The sequence below is a fragment of the Phalacrocorax aristotelis genome, chromosome 11 (assembly GCF_949628215.1).
Source record: "Phalacrocorax aristotelis chromosome 11, bGulAri2.1, whole genome shotgun sequence".
Classification (NCBI taxonomy): domain Eukaryota; kingdom Metazoa; phylum Chordata; class Aves; order Suliformes; family Phalacrocoracidae; genus Phalacrocorax; species Phalacrocorax aristotelis.
In genome coordinates this window covers 12,843,913-12,856,939 of record NC_134286.1, presented here as the reverse complement: position 1 = coordinate 12,856,939, position 13,027 = coordinate 12,843,913, and the positions used below count along the sequence as shown (strand labels likewise).

General features: G+C 36.4%; 1 long non-coding RNA gene across 1 annotated transcript in view; it reads left to right on the top strand.

The window, feature by feature from the left end:
• Positions 1-13,027, top strand: part of LOC142063111 (uncharacterized) — a 124,171-nt gene that overhangs the window by 56,170 nt on the left and 54,974 nt on the right. The window contains exon 5 of the long non-coding RNA XR_012662638.1: positions 5,706-5,805. This is a non-coding gene — a long non-coding RNA (uncharacterized LOC142063111). The remainder of the gene's footprint in view (positions 1-5,705; positions 5,806-13,027) is intronic.

Here is a 13,027-nt window from a genome sequence, read left to right as displayed (position 1 = left end):
CCAAAATTTCACTTTAGTGATCAAATTAAGGAGGTGACAAGCTCCATATCCTTACAAGCTAAGCATTTTATGTTTTATATTCAGATATACTCTCTGTGATATAAGATGAGACTTCATAATGGGATTCAACGCAGTCGAGTGCTGAATTATAGCAGGCTTATATCACAGGAAATTATAACAATGAGAGAAGAATTCATATCGTGGCTTTAGGAAGAGAGGAAAATCAAGACTTTGCAATTAAAGTAGTAACCTAAAACTTTAAAATAATTTAAAAAGTTACTGAATACATGTAATGTTCTATACTTATCTGGAAGCAGGATTGGCAGTCATTTGAAAGGATCCAAATGAAATGTGGACAAGGTGTATGTTATGTCCCCAGAACACAGATCTGTCATTTTGTTCATTGTTCATGAATACATTGGTATTGAATATCTCTTTCCCACAAATTCACAGGCTCCATGCAAGACTAGAGAGAAAACCAGTGTAACGTTATCGTTAAATTGGCATTGCATACAACTTTATGATAGTCCTGACAACTGCAGTTTGTGAATTTGCCAAGAGCAACCTCGTAAGTGATTTTCAGAGATGAACGCTGAACTATGTGGTAAAATAATCCTTTCCTTCAGAAGGGTAAAACTGCAATTTTCATGTAGACATAATTTACAGAATTATTACTGACAATTTTAGAATTCCACTGGGTGAAACACTGGGAGTTTGAGAATAGAATTTCTTATCCTTTTAAGAACAGACAAATTTCAAACAGACAGTGTATCTATAACATCTGTGTAATAACACAGGAGGAGCCTGACCTGGAAAACTAGTGGTGGATTCCTTTCCTTATTCAAATCTTCTGCCTGTTTGAAAGCTAAGGTGCTCTGCGATTCATAGTTTTGGACAAGATGTTTAAAGAGCCCCAGGTTCATGTTCTATTTCTTCTCACATACCTTTGGAGTGTAACCTATGGTGCATTTATTCATATGAGCACTACTGCATAAAAAGATCTTGCCACCGCTATTTAGAAGATTTCCTGCCCTGGCGAAACTTAAAAGTTTATTTAATTGTTTAGAATACAAATCACAGTGAAAAGAAATCATTTTAAGTGTCAAGAAGGAAGAAAGGTATCTAAAGAGATATTGCAAATTATATTATATTTGATTTTTAGGTTTTGTGCTGAAAGTTGTTTTGGCAAACTCATAGGAACAAGGGAAAAGGCAATAGTGTTCAATACAGATGTCCTATCTCTAGTTGTTTTAGACCCAATCCTGTAGACCTATTGCAAGCACATGAACATTTCCACTGACATCAATTAGATAATTGAAATCAATGGAACTAATGTCAATGAAATAACTATGTGTATCTTTGTATGACTTAGACTTGAAGGCCAGTTGTAAAGCAAAATGCTCTGTGCTTGTTTGATTTCTTTCTGATGTGAAAGAAGGTATCAAACTTGTTTCTTTTTAACTTAGAAATATATTTCATGGTGGGCTGGGCTAATTGCAGGATTTGATTGTCCAGAATGAGTTAGCTTTATGAAGACCAATGCAGTTACATCTGTTTTGTGTTCTTGGTTTGTAAATTCAAACATCCAAGGATCTAGCAGACAAGCTGCTGAGACACTCCTGGCTGCAATGATGTTAAGGCCCAGTAGTTTTCATTCCCAGTCTCTTGGCTTTCTGTGGTTAAGTGATTTGACCATGTCTGTTCACAGCTTCTGTTTGCAAGGTCAGAGGAAACCTGGTTAATAATGATGCCACATAATGGACTTTGAACCAAAACTGCTTAAATTCAATACATCTCCACTCTGCTGTCTGATGGTGACTTCTAGAGAAAGTCAGGATAGATCATTTGCCAAATGCAACTAAAATGGGGAATGTCTTCTAGGACTTGCCTAGAAGGACCTGTGAACAGGACTCATAAATTGAAAGGGATGTACCCATTGTGCTTTGCAGGAGTGCAAAGTATTCGTCCTTTCAATCCTTTCAATACTTGTTTTTAGGGAAAACATTTTAAGATGGACCCAGGTAACAGTCCTTTAGAAGGATGTACTCAAGCCCACTCTTCCCTGCTCAGAGTCCCTTCCCTGGCACTCTGCTCAGAGCCATCTGTTGGTCAGTTCTTGCATTAGTCATACTCACTGGCAAATATGGGTTTGCTGCAGGGGCAGGCAGTATTTGTAGGAAGCCTGATTTCAAGCTGAATTCAGACTGACGAAGAGGACAATTTACATGCTTGGTGCCAAGTGTTGGACGCAGCTGGACTTTCAGACTTCCTACAACAAGTAGCTTAGATATAGCATAGGCAAACCAAGTAATATCTTTCCTTCAAGGCAGTCTAAATAATGTAGGCAATGTCTAAATTCTAGTAGCTCACCTAAGTGGACTAGCTGAAAACAAAAGGGAAAGATGAACTATAAAATGCAGTTAACGTTCACATTCAGAATTCATGATCAGAATTAGTGGGTAATACAAAAGGGTTCACAAAAAAACCTGCTAAATGACTCTACCAACGTTCATCCTAAACTGCTTGGTCAGGCTTGAAATCATCTGACAATATTCTCCATTTAAAAAAAAAATAAAATTGCAGAAAGTAGTACTGAATATGGCATGGGTGAAGCAGAACACAATGAAATCCAAAGGCGGGCTGGAGACAACCATAATTCTGAGTCACAGAGTGAAGTAGAATGTTTTGCCGGAATATCTAGATTATCAATACATAAAATTGTTTAAACTCATCCTTTACTAGATGCTAACTACTGTCTTTTTAATATGATCTACAGAAGGTGCTTCAGGTGTGTCAGTAGAAAAAAGATCTGCTCGTACTGATTCAGTTTTTCAGTTATACGAAGTAGAATTTTACCCTGTTGGCACTGAGGCCTTAGACAATACCAACACAATTCAAGCAGTTGTTAAAATAAACCATTATCTGAGATGTGTAAGATCTCTAAAATTGTGTGAAGTTCTTCAGGGACTGTAGTGGACATAGCGGTCTGATCTCTTCTAGTTGAGAAAATAGAGGGGTAGGAGATAATAACAGGAAATAGAAATACTTGATTTTTCATAATTTTAGAAAGTATTTCACATGAACCCTTTTTCTGATATAATGACTGAGATGTATGATCTCCTCAGCTAAGCAGATGGGTCTAACAATTAATGGGAGGATCTTTCAGTGATTTTGCAAATTCCTTAATTTACATTAGTGGATGGTGCATGTGAACCATGGAAGCATATGTCTTTCAGTGGCAACATTTAAAACTGCACCTAGACTTTAATAGATGAAAAAAAATGTGGTTCATTTTTTTATTCTTTCTTTAAACCTGGTGGAATTTCAGCATGGTAAAGATCAGTTAATTGACACATACAGGACAATTAAAAATGAGAATCACATATTTATTGTCCTTTTTTAATGGTTTTTCCTTTCTGAACCCAGACTCCAGGCCAGCCTCCTATCCAAGTTTTCCTTCATGCCTTATTGTCTATTCTGTTCAGCTATTTAAAAAATGTTGAATATCAACAATGGCTTTCAGTAGTGTATTGTCAACTTTTGTATGAAGCAATCTTGGTTGAATGAGAAGATCCCAGAGCTTATAGTTCTATCTACTGCGCTGCACTGGGTTTCTGCTTGAATGTGTATGACTGATAACAGGACAAATTTCTACCTTCGTTATTACATTTCAGCTACATAATTCATTTGCCAAAATCTTTTAGGAAATATCTTTATAGCATATTGCACGAGACATCAGGTAAGTGCTTGTAATGTAAAAATAAGTAAAGATCCAGCAACTGCCTTGTCAAATTTGTTTGTTAATTGTAGATCTGCTTCTGCTAGGTTGTTTTGCAGACTCTTACAATTTTGTGGGTAGCTGTGTGCTCTGAGACATCTCTAGCAGAGCATCTTTGCTCACATAAAGAAATTCGTACTGGATCTGCATTGCTTTTAAAGTCTAAAAGCAGGATTTAGAAATATCTGGGGAGAAATGTTGCAAATATATACACAGTTTATGGATTTTCAAGGGACAGATGTTGTCAATGTTATTGTCAATATGCAAGCTTGTTTCTGTCTAGTTTGTTGTGCTAAAACCATTTAAAACATTTTTTTTCAACTGGTTGTTAGCCTTCACAGTCTGATATAATTTTATTTTGCGTATGGGATATTTGAAATTTAACTTCTATAAACTCAGTCACCAATCTGTCTTTGAATGGAAGCTGATTTTCTAGACACTGTTTTCAGGAAATCCAAGGATTCCCCAACAGTATTCAGTTTATTCATTCATTTCAGTTAACAGGTGGCAAAACAGGTATAACACAAGCAGCTGTTATCTTTTCATTCTCCATCTCATTTGTTGACAGTTAATGTCACTTGGAAAAGGATTAATTTGAGAGATCATTTTCCTAAATAATTTGATTCCTACAATGACATAAAGGGATAGTACTGTATAGCACTTGCTCCTGTTGGAGAAACTGAGGCAGAATTTCCATTGCAGCCTGTTTTTTGCCTAGGTTAGGGGAGCAGGACCTGGCCCATCATCTTCTATAAAAAATTCATGAGTGCTTTCACCATGTATCACATTTAATATTCTGTACTTAAATCTTTTATGTTTTTTACAGTAAAAAAAAGGTAAAGACAAATTCACAAGGGCAACAAATATCAGTAAGGACTCAAACAGTACTGATTTGGACTGGTGATCTGAGAAGCAGCGGTCATGGAGCTGTTTGATATTACTCAGTATGAGAAAAAAATCTTACGTATCAGACTCCAGAGGATGTGTGCTGTAGTAAGACTGGCCTTATATACCAAACAACATAAAACTTAGATGTGGACTATCTTTCTGGGTAGAATATCTAGGAATTGAACAGTGTCCTGTTTGACACTGTCTTATCGGTTTCCCATTAATTCATCTGCTTGCCTCTTTGTCCCAGATCCTGGACGCTTTTCTGTGCCTGTGTCTGCTTTGTCTGTATACTGTCTGCAGACAAACAATGACCATTAAATACCTTACAGGATATGTGTGCGTATATCTGCAAAAGCGAAAAAGCAGCATACAACACACTGTTTAACAGATTGCAACCTCTTTGGCAAGTATGTAATGTACTCCTTATTTGGAGGTGTTTAGACAATTATATTCTTATCAAATACATGAAAGATTTCTGTGTTTTTAAAAGTGTATCAAAAACATGTTAAAAGGCAGTTTATTTCAGTGGAAATTAAGACTTTAGGAATAAAAACTCTCATTTTAATAACTGTACTCTGGTACTAAACAGTGACAACAGGATTTTTTGAAACAGTATATTAATATTGAAGGTCTGCTTTCTACATTGCTCATTGCTACCTAGTATGTTTATAGCTTTAATAGTTTTGAAACATTATACAGATGCTAATTCATACCATTGTTATACTGATTACTATAACAGTGCCTGTCAAAGAGGATTTAATGAAAAACTTCATAATAAAATTTTACTTCTCCCAGAAAGCATTAAGGACTTTTGTACAGACACCATTACATAGGTGGCACAAGCAATCAGGCAGGGTAAAATATAGGACTATTTTACATCATAAATTAGGAATCAATGTCATGCAGAGTTTGCAGAAGAAAAGAATGAAACTTCTGTTTTTGTCTTTTGAATGACTAGAACAAAGCTTTCTTTAAAAACAAAGAAAACAGCAATTCCTTTTGATTTTAAAAACAGACTTTTTTTACGTTGTTTCAGTCCTCATCTTTAATGAAAGCAGGTTCAAGACTGAGAAAGCCTAAGAGAAAAGTTTCATTAACATCTTGAGGAAGATGTGGAAGCAGCAGCAAACAAAAAGGTACAGTGCCCAGTAGAGCGGTCATGTTTTTCATACATGATATATAAAACACACCATCTTTCCAGAAGTGTCCAACTGATGAGTCAATTGTTAAGTTTATTGGAAAACTTAAACAAAAAATTAAGAGGTTGACTAGTTACTGAGTCAATATTGTAGCATTTCCTTAGCACTTTGGAATTATTCACGTCTCTCTTGTAAAGTATGGGTGTTCATTAGGTGTCACAATGATGACTGTGGTCAAAAAAGCCCCGATCCTGCCAGTGATAGCTGTGATGAAATTTTAGCTTTCTAAGAATTTATTACTTTTACATAGTGAAATATTAGGCTCTTCAATGATCTGTTGATTCCAGTGGACACTAGAACTTGTAGCACTTTATCAAGAGGATAAGATAGGTGTTCCTTAGTTGAATCTGCTTTACTCTGTACAATATAAACTATGAGAGGTTTCTGGTCTGTTTTTTAATTTTTAACAATCTTTTTAGTTTTAGAGTGATAAGTTAATTTTCTATAGCAGTATCACTTACAGGCATTAGAAAGTACTCCTTACAATTATGAGGCAAATAAAGACGTTCCTTTTCATTTTACAAGGGGAGAAACTGAAGTGTGAGGATTACTTGTCTGAGATCAGCTGGTCAGCTTGCAAAAAAGGGTTTAGATCTCTCTTGCCAGTGGATGTGGGTGTTCAGAGTCAAGTCATAGAGTGCGTGTCTGTAATGCCATGTAGTCTGTGTTCCCAGTCATGGTATAGACAGCACAAGGCTCTTGTTCCTCAAAATGGCTTCACTGCTTCACTCCACATACAAACTTGCCATACATATTTCTTGCCTTTCCAGTGCTCTTTGGGTTCTTTTTCCAGGTAATCTCACATATATTCTGTGGCAGTTTTGTTTAAGTAGGGGATGGTATTTCACTCATGCAATATTTCACTCATTCTAAAAGGTTAGCACTTTGCCAGCTGATCTGCCCCCAGTCTTGCTTTCTTTATCTATATATAACCATGGAGTTGGCCTGGCCTCGTATGCAAAGGAGTCATTAGCTTGTTTACACAATCACGTTTTCCTTGTAGAGGGGAATAGGAGAAGGGTTTGCAGCTTTGGGGGGCATGTGGTAGATATGTAAAACCAGACTTTTAGGTGTGTTTCTGCCTTATGTTCTAGAAGTCCTCCTACTTGATAAGACAAAGATTCCTCACCAAAATTTGCAAGGAATCTCAGCAGGACCAAGAGGTCAGGAACTGCCATCTGATATGCTATGACAGTTTACCAAGTTGAGAATATGAGCCAAAACCTTTCTCTTTCTTCTGAATTCTGCATGCTTTGAAATAAATCAAGCACACCATGTGTTTTCATTCCCACGAGGTGTGGCAAGTAAGACAACCCACTCACCGTAGTGTCCTTCCGACGTAGCTGGTCAAGGTTACTATTTTGCTCTTCTGACACATTATCAATTATCCTGCCAACAGACTGATACCAGACCTGTAGTTTTCTTATAAAATAAAAAACTGAGTTTAATTAAATCATCAGTAACTTGGACCTAATTATTTCAGACAGTATTTAATTAATGTTTCATGGATACCTAATGTAATTAGGGTTCCTTTAATAAGACCTCTATGACATTAAAATATATGACCTTTATCTTTCTTATCATCCATAGTCTGACAACTCAGATTTGTCATTTTCACTATAGGTATAGTTTGATTGAATAGAACAGAACATAAAATTAATCTAGCAAATTATACTTGTTTGTTTCTCTTTTTTTTGCTACTTAAAGACTAATAAGTTAAGTCTTTTAATTAACAGTGTCGGTACAAATGTTCATGCTAGCATTTTACCTTTGTGTTTTTTCAGACTGTTTCTTTTGTATATCATTTTTTATTGCAAAAGTAGATAACAACCAGACTTCATTAATCATGGTGAAGGGTTCAATCTTTTAGATATGAAAAATAAAGAGCTATTCTTTATAGTAACAATGACTAGTAATTTTTTTAAATATAACACAAATCTGCAAAGGAGTTAACTTCTCTGCTTACAAACTTCCCATACATATAACTGTGGTTTTAATGTGGATGAATATAAATGGGATTACTAGGCTGTCCCTTGCTTGCTTTTTAGGAGCCACAGGTTCTTCCGTACTGTTGTTTTGGGATAGTTAATCAAGATCCAGTGAAAGAGCGTTTGTCATACGCAAAATGTAGAGAAAGAGAAGATGACTGAAAGGATATTATAAGCTTTCTTGGAACAACACTCATCTGATCTTGTTTCCTCATTCCCCAAAGAGCTTTTCTATCTCACCTTCAAAACCAGAGCTGCTCCAGCGACTTCACTCATGCTTAATTAAGTTCCACTCATTGAGTTAGGGCTTACTAATGTATTTAAAACTTAACACATAGGTAAGTTTTGCTAAGTCATAGCACTGACATTTACAATCCTGTTATTTTAATTGAAGAGGAGGACAGCTGTCTCAAGGCGTGAAAAAAAGAAGGCATTATAAATTAAACAAACAGAATGCAACCTCGTTATTTAATAAGCCAATATGAATGCTCCATGCACAACAAAAATATAGGTAGGTGGTATAGAGGTCTATAAATGGAATAGTTTCCATTTTCATCTAGTCATGTCTTGGTTATTTTGAATGTCAGATCTTTGAATATGGATAGTTTCCACCAACTCTGTGTCTAGTAGAAATAAATCCAAAAATTAGAACTTTTGTTTTTTCAAATGTTCAACAAAAGTTTTAAGTAAAATTATAGTTAGAAAAATAACACAAAGCTTAAAAGGTATCAGTGAAGTATAGGACACTTTTTTTCATTATATTAAGAAGAAACTGAGGAGTGATCCTCTAAAGAAGGGAAACAATTTATGTTGTTTTCTGTTCTCCCACTCAATAAAGACTAGAAGGACAAAGAAAACTCTTGGCTCAGAACCAGTGCAGATGCTGAGGTGGAATAGCTTTGCTTTGTTTCCAGTGGAGAATGTAGAGAAGGGAACAGAGGAACAGATCACTGACTCATGCTTTTATTCTATTCAGAAGAGTTTTAACACCAGAGATGATGTCTTGAGAGAGAATAGGTTAAACAAGTTGATGAGTACTACAGAGTAGATTTCAGACATAGTCTTTGAGGAAGAGGGGAGTTTTCCTCTGCTGCACTCCAGAAAAGGACAGAAATTCATGCTGAATTTTAAGCCTGTGAAGAATCCCATGTAAATCTGTGAAGATATTCCCACACTTAAAATTGAATATGAACTGAAGTGTTTTGCTCCATAGGTGAGGAACAGGCTTAGTGAGCTATCTGGTCTACACAGGGTCTGTTGAGGTGATAAGGAAGAATGAGCAAAGAGCTGTACTTGTGGTAATTAAGAGTGGGAAAACAGTCTGAGCAGCCTAAAGGAATAAAATGCCAAGTGAACACTGAACACCTCATTCCCTTTGATTTATTCCAATATTGTGCTGTAGCTACCTAGAGTAGTTAGCAGTTTAATATATGCATAACCCAAAATTTAACATGAGGGTTATACAGCAGTATCACCTGGTTAACATCACCGATAATACATCTTAATTTCCTTTTGCAGCTTCAAGCTATTTTATACAAGCACTGTTTCAAATCTATTGATGTCTCTAAAGATGACCTGTACCCTTGTAGTAAGTCTTGTTCACTATAGAACTGTGGATTTGTAGCATGGCCTTCAAACTACAGAAATATATGATGTCCAAGGAAAAAAAAAAACACACCAAAAAAAGCCACCAGATACCTGAGAGAAACAGTGATAAAGGTAGCTTCTTATTAAAAAAATAAAAAATTCTTGTAGAGAGCCCATAATCTCCCCACTGAAATTAAGAGTTACATTCAGCACACAGCAACTCCTGACTTTATACATTAAATAAAACTGTCATGTTAATTTAATAATTCTTAAATAGTACCTATATGTTGTTTGCTGATTGCAGACTGTGATTAGTGTTGAGAACACAGTCACTAACCGGTGCTAGCGGTATTCAATTAAGATTTAAAAATGTAATAAAGTCAGTGACCAAGATTCATCCCACTTGCATAAACTCCCAGTAGGGGAAGAGGATGTGAAGGGGTTATGCCCAGGAAATTTATCACTACACAAACAGGCAGCTGCAGAATTGCACTCCTATTGCTTTGGTGAGTCTACACTGAGCAAAGCCTCCCACTGAACAGGGTTTTGGGGACAGGAGAACAGAAAAAAAGTCTTTCCCCTCGACCTTTCTGAATCACCTGTCTTACAATCCTTTGCATTTGATATTGTCCTGATCAGCTGAAGACCTGATGATTCTCTTCTTGCAGTTAGTTTTTTATATTTTACATCACATATCTTTATAGTCACCACAGTTAGATTTCACAGTTTTCTTCATTAACACAATGAAAACTGAATTACAGTGAGCCTCTATCTGAACAGAAAACACCTAATCTATACATGGATATTCAAGAGAAATATGATTAATACAGAAAAATCTACTGGATAAAAAAATCTTTATCCAAGCATGTAAAAATAAATTTATCTGATTACACAGATTACTGAAAACTGGTCACCTTGGCTACATTAGGACCTTTAAAAGCAAACACAAATCAGTGAATCATTTTAATCAAATTTAATATAGATTATACACTTTCACATAAAATCTAATTTAGTTGGAATTACTCGGTCATGACTTGTCTGCTCCCCACAGGACAAGGTTAAAGAGATTACATTTGGGTTCATGTCAGCAGCATCTGCTAGTTAGCCCTCTGAATGCTGATTTAATGAGAGAGGTTATGCTTCGTCTCTTGGAAAGATTTCTGGTTCAGGCAGGTGCTTGAGAGATGTTATTAATTTAGTATGATAGAAGGAGTAATGTTATCATACTTGGAAAACTCTTGTATCATTATTTTCATGTGTATAAAATACCCCGGTGTTTTTGGTTTACATCTGTTTAGCAGCTTTTGAGGGTTTCCATCTAATTTGTCTTTAATACCGTGCTTTAGAGAGATAGAAGATTCCTGTTAAAGGAAGAACAGCTTTTTTAGTATGAACAATTATCTTGGGGCTTGTCTACAAGAGGCAGCAAGTGAGCATTAAGTACAATATTAATTTACCGAGAACTAGAAGGTACCAACTCTACATGTAGTCGATGCCTTATTGTCTCTCACCTATGGAAAATCTACATCTACAGTCAGATCATTCACAGACAGCACCTTGCATGCTAGCCCACTTGCTCTGCAAACAGACCATTTATTTCTGCATACTCAGCTATCCGGAGCCAGGTTCTATCCCCCTTTGATAAGCAGCACTGAGTTTTTACATTTAAATGAATAGGATGCATTGCACTTAGTTACTAGTTGATGGAAAAAAAGTCTGAGTGAGTTCAGCCTTTGGTGTTGAATGTAGTGAGGACAGCTCCATTCCGATGGAGCAGCCACTTCACAGCAAAAACAGGGGCAGTGGTCACTATTTCTACTTCTTCATCCCTGTTGCAAAAGATAAGAAGGTCAAAATAGTTCCGAAAACCTGTTGCTTAGTATCTCACTCTGAACCAGAAAATTCACAATGGCATTATGAATCACTGGGGTTGCCAAAGATGTCTCCATGATTCTCCAGACAGAAATCAGTGCACAGGCACAAAATGCAGTGTGCACAAGACATGCTTACTCACATACCTGCTGCTCCTCCATCCTAACTGACTGATGTGCAGAAACCAGAGACAAAGAGTCTAACTCCACAAATCCTTCCTTCCTGGACAGAATTTCCATAAGGAAAGAAAAGACAGACTGAGAAACTCTGGACATATGTACCCTTAACTGATTCCTTAACCCAGCAGGTAAACAGTGGACTTAAATGGACCTAACTGTCATGAAGTATGTCCCTGCCTATCCAGGAACCTTTCATCCTGAAGTAGTTTTCTCCCACATATAGAAAAGATGAGCCAGGAATTCATTTGGGGTAAATCAGCACCATTTCACTGAAATCAAGGAGAGTTGCATCAATTTTAGATATGCAGCATGTTTTCTGCGGTTTTTTAAATTGCTGTTTATGGTTCTCCAGAAGGAAAAAAGTACTGGAACTATTAATCCCCAAAGTTCTGACAAAGAATGTTGAATAACAATGGAAATTTATTACAAAATTTTACTATTTCAATGCATCATTTCCCTGGTGGAGGGGCTTAAAACCCTCCCTGTAATTACCATAACAGCATAAGGGTCGAGCCATTAAAATAATCTCTGGCAATTCTGTGTGATTCATGTTATTTATGAAGAATGCCGCAGACACAATGTTCTTTGCTACACCGTCTGTTTTCTGTATGTCTTTCTACCCTTTCTCTTCCCCTATGTATAAATGGTCAATTCTTATATATGTACTAGAAGAATGTACATCTCCAAAATTAATAAATCCACCCTGAAGAAATACCATTTATATATGACATCCATAATCATATCAAAGAAAACTGGGCAAAATTGAGAAAAATGGGGACATACCTTATTACAATTACCTTCTATTCTAGCATATTTTTCTTATTAGCAGTGCAGACAAAAGGCAGCCCTCCTATTTTATTTTAAATGAGCCTGATAGAAATACCTCATCCACTTCATTTTCATATAAAATTGCACTGAGGAGCCTGATCCTCCTGCCTTTACTCAGGCAAAATACCTGCTGCGGTCCCTGGAAACAATATCTGTGGAAAGATAACAGGGTTAGGACCTGGTATTTACACTTTTGCCCTGGCTAACCACTGTTAATCATTGTGTTGCATGTGGCATTCCCAAATCATCTTTTAAATAGGGAAACATGCAAATGACATACTGAACTTGGTCAGCCTTTGGTGAGAACAAATATAAGCAGTCAGTGATTTCATTTAGAAATGGCATGGTTCCGTAGCAGTTGTGACAAGGTAAAGACATGTTAAGCTTCTGTGAATATCTTTCCTAAGATGGCACTAGCATTGAAATACCAAATACTTTTTGCATCCAATTACCTGTTTGAGTTTACAGAAGTTTTACATTCACAAAATACAGAAGAGGAGATACTGAAGTTCTCTGCCCGCCTCCTACAGATACGCAGGCAAACACTTGGCTGGTTGAAATTTGTGAAGCGCCGGCAAGGACGATACAGCCATGCTGTCTCACATAGCTCACAGGTATGGCCAGAGACAAATGGTAATAAGAGTTCCTGATTTGGATGAAATTAGATGAGTCTGAATTTGAAGAAGCATTCACAAATATGCTACA